The sequence below is a fragment of the Loxodonta africana genome, chromosome 7, assembly GCF_030014295.1.
Source record: "Loxodonta africana isolate mLoxAfr1 chromosome 7, mLoxAfr1.hap2, whole genome shotgun sequence".
In the NCBI taxonomy this organism is placed as follows: domain Eukaryota; kingdom Metazoa; phylum Chordata; class Mammalia; order Proboscidea; family Elephantidae; genus Loxodonta; species Loxodonta africana.
In genome coordinates this window covers 73,029,039-73,047,065 of record NC_087348.1, presented here as the reverse complement: position 1 = coordinate 73,047,065, position 18,027 = coordinate 73,029,039, and the positions used below count along the sequence as shown (strand labels likewise).

The 18,027-nt window shown below is 42.6% G+C and overlaps 1 pseudogene; it reads left to right on the top strand.

Moving 5' to 3' along the window:
• The first annotated feature begins 9,985 nt into the window (after positions 1-9,985).
• Positions 9,986-10,086, top strand: LOC111751255 (U6 spliceosomal RNA; annotated as a pseudogene).
• Positions 10,087-18,027: the final 7,941 nt, after the last annotated feature.

Genomic DNA, 18,027 nt, shown 5'->3' with positions numbered 1-18,027 from the left:
GTTTTCCCTTGAATTTTGTAACTGCTTTGGGAAGGTTCCAGCCTGTCTCAACTGTATGAAGAAGAGCTCAAGGAAGGGGTTTGTATAGCACACACTAAAAAAGTATCAGGATCTCCCTGCAATAGTGGTGGGGGTGGGGGGCTAATGCAATAGTGGCAATGGGAAGTGACGTGGGAGACCTTGGGCAGGAAGGAAAATTCTAGGAGACGGGGTTGGAGTAGCAGTTTCAGCCTCCTTTCCCTCCTGGAGATTCTCTTGACAGTTTTCAGGCCTTGAAGTTTCTAGGTTTTAGTTTAGGAAGGGAAGAATTTCTCAAAAAAATTATGAAGTTGGTGCTTACTTGTATCTTGAACCCCCCCCGACCCCTACCTCTATTATCTATAGATTCCTTGTTTTTTCTAGAAACCCAGTCTTAGCTCAAAAGTCAGAGTTAGAAAACTCAAATGGATTCTGTACTTTGGGGTGGGGAAGAGTATAGTAATTGTAGAGAGGACTGAAAATGGCCATAAGACAGGTCAGATGACCAGGACTTTGAACCGGTTCTTCCCGGTTCAGTCATGACTGAGGAAGTGAAACTTGAAAGACCAGAATTTTAAAAATTTGGGTGAACTGGAACAATAACTGGAACAGGAAAAAATTATGAGTTGAAGCCCTGCTAGAAACCTAATCTCCCTCTTAGAGAACCAGGGCAATGTAGGCGTTGCATAGCAACCAAATCTCTTGCCCATCAGATTTTGAGCGGAGTTGGAAACAGCAGTGCACTGCTCAAAGATGGTGGCCAACTGTGCTACTTTGAATGTGTGTGTTTTCCACAGCTCTGGCAATAATCCGATCTCAAGGATCCGGCTCCCAAAAGGGCTCACTATGCCTCTTCTGAGTCTCCCATTCCAGGGCTTAGACCCCTAATTTTTCCTATTCTAGTTATTGTTTCTGATCATCCAAATTGTAAAAATTTAGGAATGTTCTGGTTTCACTTAACTGGCCATGAGTGAATTGGTTCTAACTAGTTTGAAGCCCTTTAGGTGACTGGTAAACTCCGCCCTTTACAAGGCTATCAGAGCTCTATCCTGACAAGTGTTATTTTGTAAGGGTATTAGGCTCCTGGTCACTAGAATAGGAGCCCTTGTGGCACAGCGGTTAAGTGCTGCTCAGCTGTTAACCAAAAAGTTTATGGTTTGAATTCATCAGCTACTCTGTGGGAGATATGCTTCTGTGAAGATTACAGCCTTGGAAATCCTATGGGGCAGTTCTATTCTGTTCTATAGGGTCGATAGAAGTCAGTGTTGACTTGATGGTCATGTATTTTTTGGTTTTTGGTCGCTAGATAGGGGGCAATGCACCTCAAGTGCAGTTACCACTCATTTGTCAGTGGAGCTTTTGTGTTGTTATTATGTTAAACAGGTTTTAGTGAAGCTTCCAGTTTCCAGACTAAGGCAGATTAGGAAGAAAGGTTTGGTGATCTACTTCTGAAAATCAGCCAGTGAAAACCTTGTGGATCAGACAGGTTTGATCTGCAACTGATCATGGGGGTGGTGCAGGCCCAGGCAGCATTTCTTTCTGTTGTGTACAGGGTTGTCATGAGCTGGGGGCTGACTGGATGGTAGCTAACAACGACAACTGGTCACTAGCTGAAAAGAACAACCACATTTCGCAAACCTGTCCTCTGATGAACACACATACTCCTGCTGGATGGTGTCAAGGCATCTTTGTTTCTTGAGTGTTTTAGATACCAATTCTTGCCCTTTCTGTTGTGCCTAGTAACTAAGATGCTGTCAAGAAAATACAGCAGGGCTTCTACGAGCTTAGAAAGAGCATTTTAAAATATTGCATTAGCCTTTTGTCCCTTCAGTCTGTTTTTCCTAGAACAAATGTAATCTTAGTCGCTACAAATTCTGTTTAAAACAGCTTTTCTGGTGAGTCACCTAGAGTTAAGCTGCAGATATGGTATTGTTTTAACCATGTCAAGCTGGAACTGTTAGCCAAGTTCTAGTAACTACTCACTGGGGGGAGTTGGTGGTGTGCTCTCACATGTGTTTTAAGGAGGATTCTAAACTGGCCAGAGAGAAAGAAATGCCTCAGATGAGCAGGTCGGGGTTATGCGAAAGGCCTGAAAGAGCTTCGGAAATGTGACGTGTGGTTTCTGCAGCCTCCGTGTTCCTTATAACCTGAGACACGTGAAGGTGCTGCCCTTCAACCACACCCTCCTGCTGAAGTGGACAGAAACTTAGGAAACTCTTCAGGAAGCCATGCAGAAGGGTCGAAGGACCCTGCAGATGCTCTGAGGAAGAAATTAAAGCTTTAAACAGAGCATCTTGCCATGACTTGAAAGGTCATTATCTAGTTCACACTTACATCAGACTCTAAATATTGTCAGAAAACGGATATATTTGCCAGGGCTGCGAACAGTAAAATTACTCAAAATAGACCACAGAAATCTTCAAGGCCAGTGCAGCCAAGGCAGGTCACGGTATTCAAACCCGATGCTGCTTTGTGAGAGACCTCTACGGGAATGACAAACAGCAGCTGCTTATAGGAAAATTTATACTCACGGGCCCTCCAAAATTGCAAAAACCTTTCAAGTCACATGAATGGATGCAATCTTGTCTCTCCCCCTTCCACCAAGTGGAAGTGGGGCTGAAAGGGGGAAGCTCCTTCTCCTCAGTCAGACACCAGCTGTACTTTGACCTCTGAATGCTCTGCCCTTCCCCCTCTCCATGATGCAGCTTGGTGGCTCCTTAGCACTGAGCAGCAACTATCAGCTTTGCCCTCCTGCTGGTCCCACCCTCTGCTGGCTAAGGCCAGGTCACCTCCTGCCAGGCAGCTGCTGGGTGAAAGTCCAGAGCAGCTCTCCCGAATAAACAAGTCAAACAAAGGCAGTTCCCAGCACTGGATGGGGCTGTACTCCAGAAGACTATTTGCAAATTTGTCATTTGGAACTCGGAAGACATTCCCCAGGAGGAGAAATGTTATGCATGTGGCAAGGTTCCCAGGTTAGCCCAGAAAACTGATTTAACCCAGAATGGACTTGGAAAAAGTGCTCTAGAGTGGTAATAGGTGTGTAGTCTCTTCCCTTTCATTTATAGGCATTTGCTGACCTAGGCATGGTACCAGTTACTGTGGAGGATTCAAAGATGCCTCAGTTTTGTGGGGTGAGTTGATTTAGCAGCTCCTGGGCACCAACACTGTGGCTGAGACCTTCCCAGCTTTATGAAACCCCCGCTCTGCTTTCCCACCTAGATGCTTTAGGCTGAGGGTGATGGGTTGACAACTCAGGCTTTTCTTTAGCTAGATTCTTCCAGATAGCCTGGGGTAGAGCCAGACAGGCTTAGGTGAGAATCCTAGCTCTACCACTTACACAGATGTATAGCCTCTCTGAGCTTCAGTTTTGCCTCTACAAAATTGGGATAATGTATGCTTTTTATGCTTAAGAGGGTCTTGGGTTTGTCTTCCAGAATCTATTCTCCTTCTCTTGGTAACTACCATGACTTTTGTTAGGGTTTCCATATCTTCTCACAACAGACCACTCCACTCCTACAGACTTCCAAAAAAACCAAACCCTTTGCCATCAAGTCAATCCTGACTCATAGTGACCAAATAGGGCAGAGTAGAACTGCCCCATAGGGTTTCCAAGGAATGGCTGGTGGATTTGAAATGCTGACCTTCTGGTTAGCAACCCAACTCTTAACCACTCCACCACCAGGGATCACCTAGAGGCTTAGGCCTACTACAATCCTATTTCCAGGCCATCACTGTAGACCCAGTGGTAAGAGCTGGGCTAATTCAGGTCAACGAGCTTGCTGAAGTTTGCTGGTTATTTCCAGAAAAAATAATGTTCCCTTTCTCCTGCTGGGTAAGAACGGGAACATATTTGGTTCCAGTAACCACTGAAAGCTGCTCTGAGACTATGATGGGAGCCAGCCCTAGATGGATGGAAGAGTAGAGAGATAGAAGACAAAGAGAGAACGACTTGATGAAGTTGTTGAGCTGCTGAATAGACCTACCCTGAGCCTACTGCTGAATTGACCTACCCTGAGTTCTACTTCTGTTGTTCCAAGTGTGAGCCAAAAATGTCTCTCATTGTACTATTTTGAGCTGAGCTTCCTGTTTCTTGTAATGGAAAGCATCCTAACTGATACACTACAACACAGTCTTTACCACGGGTATTAAATGAGTTAGAATACAGTATTTAGCCCACAGCCTGATTTATAGATATACTTCCCCCTTCAGCCCAAGAGCATTAGTGGTATAGATCACAGTTTCTCAGGCTTTGGTTGGGGGTTGTGAAGAATTGGGTCTGGCTCTGTAGACCCCCATCAGACCTTAGCTTGGCTTGGGAGCTTAGATATCTTGCCTGGGCTGGGAGGTGTCCTTGGTGGGCTGGCTCTAGTTTTAGAATCAGTCCCTTTGGAGGGAGTAGGCCTTGTAAACCTGAAGCTTTCCTCACCTCTGGGCAGGTATATATATACAATGAGGGGTGTGGTGCAATGGATCACTTTTATGTGGCCTTTCTCATCATGGCCTTGTAATTCCCACTCAAGCTATTGGGTTAAACCTCCCCTCCAAAAAAAAAAAGACACTGCCTTAAGTCGATTCCGACTCATAGTGACCCTACAGGACAGAACAGAACTGCCCCGTAGATTTTCCAAGGAGTGCCTGGCAGATTCGAACTGCCGACATTTTGGTTAGCAGCCGTAGCACTTAACTGCTATGCCACATGCCACCAGGGTTTCCAGCAATTGGGTAGGACTGTGTAGAGAAGGTAATTGTGGTCCACCAAGGGGATTGGCCAATTTTGCCATCCCCCTGGGCTTGAAAAGAGCCATCGCAGACATAGGAAGGAGAAAACCCCACCACCACCAAGGAAGAACAGCCAGGAGCGGAAAGCAGGTCCTTTGGACCTGGGATCCCTGTGCTGAGAAGCTCCTGGACCGAGGAGACAGACAGAGTTGTAACACTGAAGACAATGAAAAGTGGTGGCAGAGAAATGGCAGCAGGAGAGACCAGCAAGAGAGACTGGTAAGAGAGACCGGCAGGAGGCGGCACAGTGGGGTTCCCAGCCCACAGAGAAATAAAGCTGAGTGCCTTTGGGCTGAGGCTTACTGGCAGAGTGGGGTGCCTCTGGGCGCTTTTCGGCAGAGCTAAAAGAGCTTTGTAATACTTGCCTGAGCATGGGAGTGGCTGAATGCCAGAGAGAGGTATGCTGGCAGCCTGGCTGGGAAGAGGCTGACCTTATAGAACAGCTGTATCCTGAATGTCCCTGAGCCTGAATTGTAACCCATTACTTCCCTAATAAACCCCATAATTGTATGGTCTGTAAGTTCTGTGTGGCCATTGCAGTGAATTACCGAACCCAGCACAGAAACAGAGAGTGCCACGGGAGGGACTGTTAATATCAGAATTGGTAAAGATGGTAGAGAGAGGAGGTATGTCTGACCTCTGCCTCATAAGAATCAGCCTTGGGCTTTAGATCTTTATTCTCCCTCCTCCTTGTGAATTTAGAGGAAGTCAGACACAAATTCCAAGCCATTTTTACAGGACGGTTGGGTGACAAAGAGGGAAGGAAGCAGAGAATCTTTATTTGCTAGGGAAATAAGGAAAAGATCTTTTGGATCATGGTTAATTCTTACTTCCGTTTCCTCCTCTCTTCTTTACACTTCTCACTTCCTATTTTCTCTAGAGGTGGAGAAGAATGGTAAGTCAGAGTTAACAGAGATACCAGTTTTCAAACTAAAATGTGAATTTAGACTCTTATAGGAGGTTGGCAAGTCTGGTCTCTTGGAGTCTTTGCATGAAGAATAGGAAGTCTAGGTGGGGAATCCTGGGTCAAGGACAATGAGTTGTGTTGTGACTGTGGCTGGAGGGAAGGAGTCATCTTGGGTCACACAGTGGCTGTAAGTCGGATTTCCTGTCAATCTATCACCCCCAGATTTAGGTCCAAGTCCCTAGGGAGAAGAGCATGCAAGAAAAGAGTAAGTTAACAAAAAGCTGGCCCATTGAAATCTCTGTAAGAAACCTGGTTCACATGACATTACTGCTTTGTATTCTTGGTATATAAGAAGGGTACAGTTTATTTGACCCATTTTAGCATACCGCTTCTGAGATTATGCTAGGACATAGAACGGAGAAAGTGTAACAAAACATTACTTCACAAAAACAGGTCAGAGGGTACCATATTCCAACAGTGAAATGGAAGACTAGAAGTGAAAATAAAACTCCAGTGTGATTTAACTAGAATAGGATCCAACTGCCACCCCCTTATCTGGACACTGGATTTATGACTGCGGTCAAGGATTGCCCTCGCCTTTGTTTTTGTCAGTCGCGTTCCATTAAAGCCTCATAATGAATTCATGGTCAATTAAAAGCCCAGTTTTTTTTTACATGAACTGCTGCCAAACCAGGAATCCCCGTGAATTTGTATTACTGATTTTTTAAAGAAAATACAGAATTTTACTATGATTCTTGTTGAATTCCATGTTGTTCAGATTGTTTCCTATTTTGTTTCTTTCATTGATTAGCCATTACTCTAAACTTTGTGTAACTTCTTCTTCATTCAAGTCATATATAAAAATGTTGACTAGGGCAGGGTACAAGAGGGGTTCCTGTGACTCTGTGTGGATACCTTCCTACCAGGGACACCCAGTTATTGGTCAACCCTCTATATTTATAGCTATTTAGTCATCTGCAAAGCTGTCTAACAACACTTTCATACCACTCACACTCCCCGCCTTATCCATCACAGGTTCATGAGAGCTATGCCCAATGTTTTACTGAAATCAAGTTACACTGTCTTGGGCATTTCGGCCCCTAGCAGTCTAGCACTGGCACAATACCTCTCATTAATGTTTATAGAATTAAGGTCAGTTCCCCTGATTCATCAGCCTGATAACCATATATTAAAAAATGGAGTCCTTCCACTATTATAAGAACCCTAGAAAAAGAGCCAAAATGCGACCTTGAGTATATCCCACCTAAATTTAGGAACCATCTCAAGAATAGATTTGACATATTGGACACTACTGACCAAAGACCAGATGAGTTGTGGAATGACATCAAGGACATCATACATGAAGAAAGCAAGAGGTCATTGAAAAGACAGGAAAGAAAGAAAAGACCAAGATAGATGTCAGGGGAGACTCTGAAACTTGCTCTCAAACATCGAGCAGCTAAAGCCAAAGGAAGAAATGATGAAATCAAAGAAGTGAACAGAAGATTCGAAAGGGCAGCTTGAGAAGACAAAGTATTATAATGACATGTGCAAAGAGCTGGAGATAGCAAACCAAAAGGGAAGAACACGCTCGGCCTTTCTCAAGCTGAAAGAACTAAAGAAAAAACTCAAGCCTCGAGTTGCAATAGTAAAGGATTCTATGGAGAAAATATTAAATGACGCAGGAAGCATCAAAAGAAGATGGAAAGAATACGCAGAGTCATTATACCAAAAAGAATTAGTTGAATTAGTTGATGTTCAGCCATTTCAAGAGGTAGCATATGATCATGAACCGATGGTACTGAAGGAAGAGGTCCAAGCTGCACTGAAGGCATTGGCAAAAAACAAGGCTCCAGGAATTGATGGAATACCAACTGAGATGTTTCAACAAACAGATGCAGTGCTGGAAGTGCTCACTCATCTATGTCAAGTATATGGAAGAGAGCTTCCTGGCCAACTGACTGGAAGAAATCCATATTTATGCCTATTCCCAAGAAAGGTGATCCAACCGAATGTGGAAATTATAGAACAATATCATTAATAACACGTAAGCAAAATTTTGCTAAAGATCATTCAAAAGCGGCTGCAGCAGTATATTGACAGGGAATTGCCAGAAATACAGGCTGGAACCAGAGATATCACTGCTGATGTCAGATGGATACTGGCTGAAAGCAGAGAATACCAGAAGGATGTTTACCTGTGTTTTATTGGCTAGGCAAAGGCATTCAACTGTGTGGATCATAACAAATTATGGATAACATTGTGAAGAATGGGAATTCCAGGAGACTTAATTGTGCTCATGAGGAACCTGTACATAGATCAAGAGGCAGTTGTTTGGACAGAACAAGGGATACTGAGTGGTTTAAAGTCAGGAAAGATGTGCATCAGGATTGTATCCTTTCACCATACCTATTCAATCTGTATGCTGAACAAATAATCCGAGAAGCCAGACTATATGAAGAAGAATAGGGCATCAGTATTGGAGGAAGACTCATTAACAACCTGTGTTATGTGGATAACACAACCTTGCTTGCTGAAAGTGAAGAGGACGTGAAGCACTTACTAATGAAGATCAAAGACCACAGCCTTCAGTATGGATTGCACCTCAACATAAAGAAAACAAAAGTCCTCACAACTTGACCAATAAGCAAGGTCATGATAAATGGAGAAAAGGTTGAAGTTGTCAAGGATTTCATTTTATTTGGATCCACAATCAACACCCACGGAAGCAGCAGACCAGAAATCAAACGACTCATTGCATTGGGCAAATCTGCTGCAAAGGATCTCTTTAAAGTGTTGAAAAGCAAAGACGTCACCTTGAAGACTAAGGTGTGCCTGACCCAAGCCAATCATATCACGTGCATGTGAAAGCTGGACAATGAATAAGGAAGACCAAAGAACTGACGCCTTTGAATTGTGGTGTTGGGGAAGAATATTAGATATGCCAGGGACTGCCAAAAGAACGAAAAAATCTGTCTTAGAAGAAGTGCAACCAGAATTCTCCTTAGAAGCAAGGATGGCGAGACTGCATCTTACATACTTTGGACATGCTGTCAGGAGGGATCAGTCCCTGGAGAAGGACATCATGCTTGGTAAAGTACAGGGTCAGCAGGAAAGAGGAAGACCCTCAACGAGGTGGATTGACACAGTAGCTGCAACAGTGAGCTCAAGCATAACAACGATTGTAAGGATGGTGCAGGACCGGGCAGCGTTTCATTCTGTTGTGCATAGGGTCGCTATGAGTCGGAACTGACTCGACAGCACCTAACAACAACAACAGCAGAAAAAGTTTAAACATAGAAGAAAATATTCTTTGATGGTTATGAGGGTAGGGAGAGAGGGAGAGGGGTATTCATCGATTAGATAGTAGACTAGAACTATTTTAGGTGAGGAGAAAGACAACACACAATACAGAAGAGGTCAGCACAAGTGGACTAAACAAAAAGCAAAGAATTTTCCTGAATTCAGCTGAATGTTTCCAAGTCCAGAGTAACAGGGATGGGGGTTTGGGGGCCATGGTTTCAGGGGACATCTAGGTCAATCGGCATAACAAAATTATTAAGAAAATGTTCTGCATCCCACTTCGGTGCGAGGCATCTCGGGCATTAAATGCTAGAAAGTGGCCATCTAAGATGCATCAATTGGTCTCAACCCACCTGGAGCAAAGGAGCATGAAGAACACCAAAGACATACGGTAAACATGAGCCCAAGAGACAGAAAGGGCCACATAAATCAAAGACTACATCAGCCTGAGAATGGGAGAACTATGTGGTGCCCGGTTACCATAGAGCACTGCCCTGACAGGGAACACAACAGAGAATCTGTGATGGAGCAGGAGAACAGTGGGACGTAGATCTCAAATTCTTGTAAAACGACCAGGCTTAATGGTCTGACTGAGACTAGAGAGACCCTGGAGGTCATAATCCCCCGACCCTTTGTTAGTCCAAGATTGGAATCATTCCCAAAGCCAACTCTTCAGGCAGGGATTGGACTGAACTATAAGATAGGTAATGATACTGGTTAGAGTGACCTTCTTGGCTCAAGTAGACACAGGAGACTATGTGGTCAACTCCTATCTGCAGGCAAGATGAGGGGGACAGGAGCTGGTTGAATGGACATAGGGAATACAGGGTGGAGAGAATGAATGTGCTGTCTCATTAGGGGGAAAGCAGCCAGGAGTACATAGCAAGGTGTGTATAAGTTTTTGTATGAGAGACTGACTTGATTTGTAAACTTTCACTTAAAGCATAATAAATAAATAAATATAATTAAAAAAAATGAGTCCTTGCAGTGGCAGCACATGTACTAAAATTGGAATGATACAGAGAAGATTAGCATAGCCCCTGTGCAATCTGCACAAGGATGACATTGAGACCACTACTGTAGAAACCTGAGAAAATGTGTACACACAGAAAGAAACAATCTTTGATGGTTATGAGGGAGAGTAGCTGTGGGGAGGGGAAATCACTAAGTAGATGGTAGACAAGTATTAACTTTGGTGAAGGGAAAGACAACACACAATACAGGGGAAGCCAGTACAACTTGACTAAGGTAAAGCCATAGAAGGTTCCTAGACAGGTTCAAATACCTTGAGTGACCAAGTTACTGGGGCTGGAGGCTGGGGAACATAGTCTCGGGGGACTTCTACGTCAATTGGCATAACATAATTCATAAAGAAAATGTTCTACATCCTACTGTGGTGAGTGGCGTCTGGGGTCTTAAAGCTTGCGCATAGCCATCTAAGATGCATCTATTGGTCCCATCCCACCCAGAGCAAAGGGGAATGAAGAAAACAAAAGAAGCAAGGAAAATATTAGCCCAAAGGACTAATGGACCACATCTACCACAGCCTTGGACAGCCTGAGCCCAGAAGAACTAAATGGTGCCTGGCTACCACCACCGACTGCTCCGACAGGGATCACAGTACAGAAGGGATGGCAATAGAGGATCTCGGATGGAGCTGGAGAAAAATGTAGAACAAAATTCAAATTCACAAAAAAACCGGACTTACTGGTCTGACAGAGACTGGAGGAACACCCGAGACTATGGCCCTCAGGCACTCTGCTAACTCAGAAGTGAAGCCACTCCCAAAATCCATCTTTGAGCCAAAGATTAGACAGGCGTATAAAACAAACAATGCATGTGAGGAACATTCTTCTTAGTTTAATCAAGTATACGAGACCAAATGGGCAACATCTTCCCAAAAGCAAAGACAAGAAGGCAGGAAGGGACAGGAAAACTAGACGAATGGACATGGGGAATCTGAGGTGGAAAAGGGGAAAGTGCTGACACATTGTGGGGATTGCAACCAATGTTACAAAACAATTTGTGTACATATTTTTGAAAGAGAAACTAATTTGCGCTGTAAGCTTTCAACTAAAGCGCAATAAAAAAAAAGAATACATGGCAAGGTTAATTGATGAGTCACTTGGGTACTTTGTGTTCTTTCCATTCCTTTTATCTGTTTTTGATAAAAATGTAAAAATGGCACACATTACAGAAAAATAAAATGTAGGTTATGACTAATAATACTCATTTTTCCATTTATCATTTTTCTTTTATAAAAAACAGTAATTTGCCACTTCGTGTTTTTAAATCTATTTTGACCACCTTCTATGACTGTTTAGAATTCAGTTGTATGAACCTCATTCTTTTCTAAGTGCTGACAAATTGTGTGTTTAATTATTTTAGACTTTGACAACACAGTCATTTGTCTTTAAGTTATAAAATTCATCCATTTCTTCAAAATTGTATTGAGCACCTGCAATATGCCAGATCTTGGGTCAACACAGTGAGGAGTTAAAGGAGAAATTGTGGAAGGTACTGGCCCTTCAGGTACAGGCCATTCAGAGGCTTGGCATCTAATAGGAGTCACAGAACCAACATAAAAATAGTGACAGAGCAAGGCTCCATGTATTAGGGCTGCTGCTGAGGAGTGTGCCATGTGCTCTGGGGCCTTGGTTAAATGCAGAGAAAGATAATTCTGGAAGTGGAGGGATGGTTGTGGTGGTGGTGGTATCCTTGGAGCTTGGATCAGCAGCCAAACGATGTCTAGACAGCTAAGGCTCCCATTACAGCTTGAGTCCTTCTGCTGCCCTTTGAGCTAGGACAGCTTAAACTGATTGACTCTCTGCCTTCAAACAATGGTCAGTTTTTTTCTGGAAGAGGTACTTTCTCTGGGTAAGGACTTCATGTACCTTCCCTATTTCTGTGGTCATTGGAAAGGCACAGGGTCTTGGTCACAGAGACCCTAACAGAGGAAGGAAGAGGAAAAAGCCAATAAAGGAGAAGCCAACTGTGGCAAACAGACTCTTAAGGTGGTCTTCATGATCCTTGCCTCTGGTATTCACACCTTCATATAACCCCCTCTTCTTGAGTATGGCCATGACCTGTGACTTGCTTCTAACCGGTAGAACATAGCAAAGGTGACGGGATATAGGTGATTATGTCATTATGTTGCATAAGATCATAGTCCTATCTGACTACCTTACATAGTCTCTTGGTCCCTTGTTAGTTATGAGGAGGCAAATGGCCATGTTAGGGAACTATGCCAAGGAACCATGAGCAGTCTCTAAGAGCTGAAAGTCTCTGGCTGACAGATACCAAGAAACTAAAGCCATTTAATCCTATAATCACAAGGAACTGAATTCTGTCAGCTGAGTTCTGAGTGAGCTTGAAAGCAGATCTTTCTCCATTCCAGCCTCAGGTGAGACCACAGCCCTGGCCAACACCTCGATTGCAGATTTGTGAGATCCTAAGTGGAGGATCCAAGAAGTTTGGAAGAAAGCTACCTGGCCAACTGACTGGAAGAGATCTATATTTATGACTATTCCAAAGAAAGACGATTCAACCGAATGTGGAAAATGCAGATTATCATTAATACCACAAGGAAGTAAAATTTTGCTGAAGATCATTTAAAAGTGACTGCAGCAGTACATTGACAGGGAACTTCCAGAAATTCAAGCCAGATTCAGAGGAAGATGTGGAACCAGGGATATCTTTACTGATATCAGATGGATCCTGGCTGAAAGCAGAGAATAACAGAAAGATGTTTACCTGTGTTTTATTGACTACGCAAAGGCATTCAACTTTGTGGGTCATAACAAATTATGCAAATGGGAAAAGAACGGGAATTCCAGAACATTTCATTGTCCTCATGAGGAACCTGTACATAGATCAAGAGGCAGTTGTTCAAATAGAACAAGGGGATACCGTGTGGTTTAAAGTCAGGAAAGGTGTGGATCAGGGTTTCATCCTTTTCACCATGCTTATTCAATCTCTATGCTGAGCAAATAATCAGAGAAGTTGGTCTACATGAAGAAGAACATGATATCAGGATTGGAGGAAGATTCATTAACAGATGACACAACATTGATTGCTGAAAGCTAAGAGGATTCGAAGCACTTACTGATGAAGATCAAAGACTACGGCCTTCGGTATGGATTACACCTCAACATAGAGAAAATAAAAATCCTCACAACTGGACCAATCAGCAACATCCTGATAAATGGAGAAAAGACTGAAGTTGTTAAGGATTTCATTCTACTTGGATCCACAATCAACACCCATGGAAGCAGCAGTCAAGAAATAAAACGACATATTGCATTGCGCAAATCTGCTGCAAAAGACCTCTTCAAAGCGTTAAAAAGCAAAGATGTCACCTTGAAGACTAAGGTGCTCCTCACCCAAGCCATGGTGTTTTCAATCACATCATATGCATGTGGAAGCTGGACAATGAATAAGGAAGAAGAACTGATGCCTTTGAATTATGGTGTTGGCAAAGAATATTGAATATAGCAAGGACTGCCAAAAGAATGAACAAATCTGTCTTGGAAGAAGTACAGCCAGAGTGTTCCTTAGAAGCAAGGATGGCAAGACTATGTCTCACATACTATAGATATGTTATCAGGAGGAACCAGTCCCTGGAGAAGGACATCATGCTTGGTAAACTACAGGGTCAGAGAAAGAGGAAGACCCTCAACAAGATGGATTGACATAGTGGCTGCAACAATGGACTCAAGCACAACAACAATCGTGAGGATGGTGCAGAACCAGGCAGTATTTTTTTCTGTTGTACGTAGGGTCGCTATGAGTCGAATCTGACTTGATGGCACCTAACAACAACAAGTGGAGGATCCAGCTAAGCCATGGCTGAATTCCAACCCAAAGAAACTGTGAGACAATAAATGTATGTTGTTTTAAGCAGCTGAATTTGTGATAATATTTTTACATAGCAATAAATGACTAATATACCACTGGCTGTTCTCTTTTGCCTTCTGTAAAGTCTACAGGAGAAAAAAAGGCAAGAGGGGAGAGTTTGGAGGGGAGCCTCAGCAGTCTCAAGGAAAAGAAGTGACTAGACAATGGACTTCTGTGTGAAGCTCTACCATGTTCATTCATTTGCTAAAGGATGTTGAATTGGATGTGTGGACAAACACATCAAGATATATGTAGGAGCCAGGTTTCAGGGATGGATTTGGAAACCACCTTAGATATGTTAAGCAGAGAAGGGTTTAATGTAGGGAGTTAGGTACTTTCAAAATCATTGGAAGAGCTGGAGTAGCTGGAGTCTGAGATTGCTGCCAATTCCTTCAAGAATACACTGCTGTAGCTGTGATCTTGGGACCAGGAAGTTGATGCCTCTTCTGTTGTCTCTGCCATGGCCACCACAGCTGCCTTTCAACATCCAGGAAGGTGGTGACCAGTCATTGAAAAGTTGAGATCAGCTGCCTATTTGACTTTCTATACCCATGACTTTGATTGCTGGAAGAAAATGGCTCAAGAAGATGCCCTCTGTTCCACTTATGCCTTCCAAATTTCACAGCTGCAAGGGAGCTGTGATTTTTACTTTCCAGCCTCTGTAACACCGGAAGGCACAGAGAAGGGATGCTGAGGACTGTAGGTATATTCAGCACAATATGCTAGATATCAGATACCAAAACATGTGCCAAGACAAATCAACCTGTAGGTATTCAAAGCAGATACCTAAAACTGATAATATAATTCATTAAACTTTTTACCCACATTAAAGGTATAAAATTCATGGGAAAGAGAGAATTTGTAAAGAGAATTTCTTGGAAAAGTTTCACAGTGAGTTTTATAGGCATCTATCCCAAGGAATTTCAAGAATCAGAATAGGCTCGATGGCAACTAGACAACATCCCAAGGAATAGGGCTGAGCGCTTCTCTCATCACCTCAGGTCAAGAGAGAAGGAATTCAACAGGATTACTCTGACCCTTGATATATATCCCCTTGCCAGTGTGGGGATGGACTTCCATCTGACTTTTGCCTAGAAAATTTAAAAGGTAGAGAGGGTTTGGCTAGCTGCTCAGGCCTTGAGAGTGAAGAAGAGATAGGTGGTTGATTTGGGCAGCTTACTTTTCTAGACTGTGTTGTGGCAGAGAATGTGTGAGCATTTCAAGAGCTGTAGAACGTCACAGGAGGAACAGTCAATTGGGAGAGTTTAGAGAGGCACTCGAGTTGAATCGCTGAAGAGTTAGCTAAGCTGAGAAGGGCAGAGTATGGCATTACAGGCAGAAGAGAGAGCATGTGCAAAGGCTCAGAGGCACAAAAGGGCCTGGGATGTATAGGGAAAAGCAAAATGTTCCATGTGGCTGGGGTGTAATTTAGGGGACAGGGAGCACAAGAAATTGGCTTGGAAAATGCCCTAAGTACAAGCTGTGAAGGGCTTGGTATGCTGTGCTTTAGGGTTTAGTCTTTATCCTTTTTTCTTTATTCTTTAGGAACTCGGGAATTACTATAGGGTTTTGTTTATTATGAATAGATTTTATTTTTTAGAACAATTTTAGATTTACAGAAATCTTTGCACTGTATGCTCAGTTTTTTTCTATAAATCTAAAACTGTTCTAAAAAACATCCTCCCAACAGTTTCTCCATTATCCTACATCAGTATGGGACATTATTTACAATTAATGAACCAATATTGATACATTATTATTAATTAAAGTCCATCTTTTATTCAGATTTAATTTTTACTTAATGTCTTTTTTCTAGGAGCTCATCAAGGATACCACATTACATTTAGTTGTCTTACTATCACAATTATAAAAAATACATAACTCCTTAATATGGCTTACACAGCCCAACAGGATCTGGACCACAGGGCACTCTCTGCCCTCATCTCCTGACACTCTCCTCCTTGTTCTTTATGCCCAGTCCCATTGGCTTTTGTTTTCATTTCTTGAAGGCACAATGTTTGCTCCCCCTCAGAACAATTTGGTAGGTTTTGCTTTATAGGCCAAGTAGCGGATGAGTTGAGCCTAAACTGAAGGAAGAGGAGAAGGTTAGAGAGATATATATGTAGTAGAGTTGACAAGGTTTTTGGCTGATTGGCTATATGGAATAACAAAAAGAGAAGATTTGAGGACAGTTTGGAGATTTGTAATTGAATGACTTGTACCATTCATGGAGATGGGGAATACAAGAATTTGGAGGGGGAGGATCATGAGATCATGATGACATACTAAGTTTGATTAGTCTCTGGGACACTGAGGTGTTCTTGTCCAGCAGGCAGTTGGAAATCATGAGTCTTTAGTTCAGGAGGAAAGTTGGAATGAGAGTAACTGCCAGACGAGAGATTATGATGGGGGCTCTGATTATTAATTCAACTGGGATAAACCCAAGGGACATATTTGCAGTAATTCAAACCCTTGGCAGTAAATAGTTTAATGTGAACTTCAGGTCAGCAGAAAAATTAAATTTATTTTGGAGACTCTCAGGCAAAAGGAGGCCAGGACTTTTGGGAGGATTTTGTGGTGATTCCACTCGCCAGGCCTAAGCTAATGACTGGTTTTTTTCTACTGGAGTGAAATTTTGGGACTTGAAAAGCTGCTTATTAGCTAATTAATATAGCCTCAGAAAAAGTAGCAGAGAGGTTTGGGGTTTGGAAATTACAGAAGTAGAACATTCATGACAGACATTTTTGGTTGGCTCACTCAGCCATTTCAACCACCTTCTTCCTTGCCGCCTTCTACTACGGAGGCAGGAAAGCAGCTTACACAAATTCTCAGACTTCCTTACAACCTAATGTGGCCATGTAATATAGTTTGGGTTAATGAGAAGTCCCTGAGGTGGGCTTCCATTTCTAATGTAAGGCAATGAGTTGTGAAGAGAAGCCTTTTGCCTTTCTGCCTTCTTTCATCAAGGAGCTAAGATTCAATGCCTGGAGGCAGTGGCCATTTTGTTACCAAAACAATGAAAGCTGAAAACTAAGAATGGTAGAATAGAAGGATAGAAGGAGCCTGATTCCTTAATGACATCTTGTAGCAACTATACTGGTCCTAGTCCCACTTCTGGATTTTGTATAACATGAGAAAAACTCTTTACTCCTTTAAACCAGTAAACCGGCTCTCAAATTTAGCTGCTTATTGGAATCAACTCCTAATGTTTAGGTCACACTGTATACCACTAATTGGATAGGAATCTCTGGTGGTGGGATCTAAACCTTAGTAGTTTTTAAAACTCCCCAGTGAAGGGTCCTGGTCAAATAAAGAACTAGTGTCTGAAAATTAGCCAGTGAAAACCCTATGGATCACAACAGAATATTGTCTGATACAGTGCTGGAAGATGAGCTCCCTAGGTTGGAAGACACTAAAATACACAGTAGCCACAATGATGAACTCAAGAATACCAATGATTGTGAAGGTTGTGTAGGACCTAGTAACATTTTGTTCTGTTGTATATAGAATCACCATGAGTCAAAGCCAACTTGATGGCTACTAACAGCAACAACATTGTTGGACTATTGTTTCAACACATGACTAAATTACAATTGTGTTTAACTACGAATAACAAAAAAAACATCAAACATTGTTTTAAACCACTGGTTTTCAAACTTGGTTACGATATATATACTTGTTTAGGCCTACTTTTTTTTTTTTTTTTTTACTTAGATGGTGCAAGACTGGGCAATGTTTCATTCTGTTATGCATAAGGCCGCTATGAGTCAGAGCTGACCTGATGGCAACCAGCAACAATGATCACTTTTAGCGAGCCTGTTTCTCTGATCGAACTCTGACTAAGATATCGTGACCTCTCTATGCTGAAACTCCTGTCCATTATCTAAAAGCTGTTGGTAAAATCTAATATAACATAGAAGTGGCTAAGTGGAGACTAGGAATGAAGAGAGGGGGCTTTGCCTATGTTTTTGATGAGATGATTTCAGGAGAGGAGACAATCCAGTACAGTGAAGGCAATATGGTCAAAAGAGATTGAGAAAAAATCCAGAAGGAGAAACACGGAGCAAGAGGAAATGGGTGACAACCGGGGAATGCATGCAGCAATTTCTTGTCCTCCCTCTCCC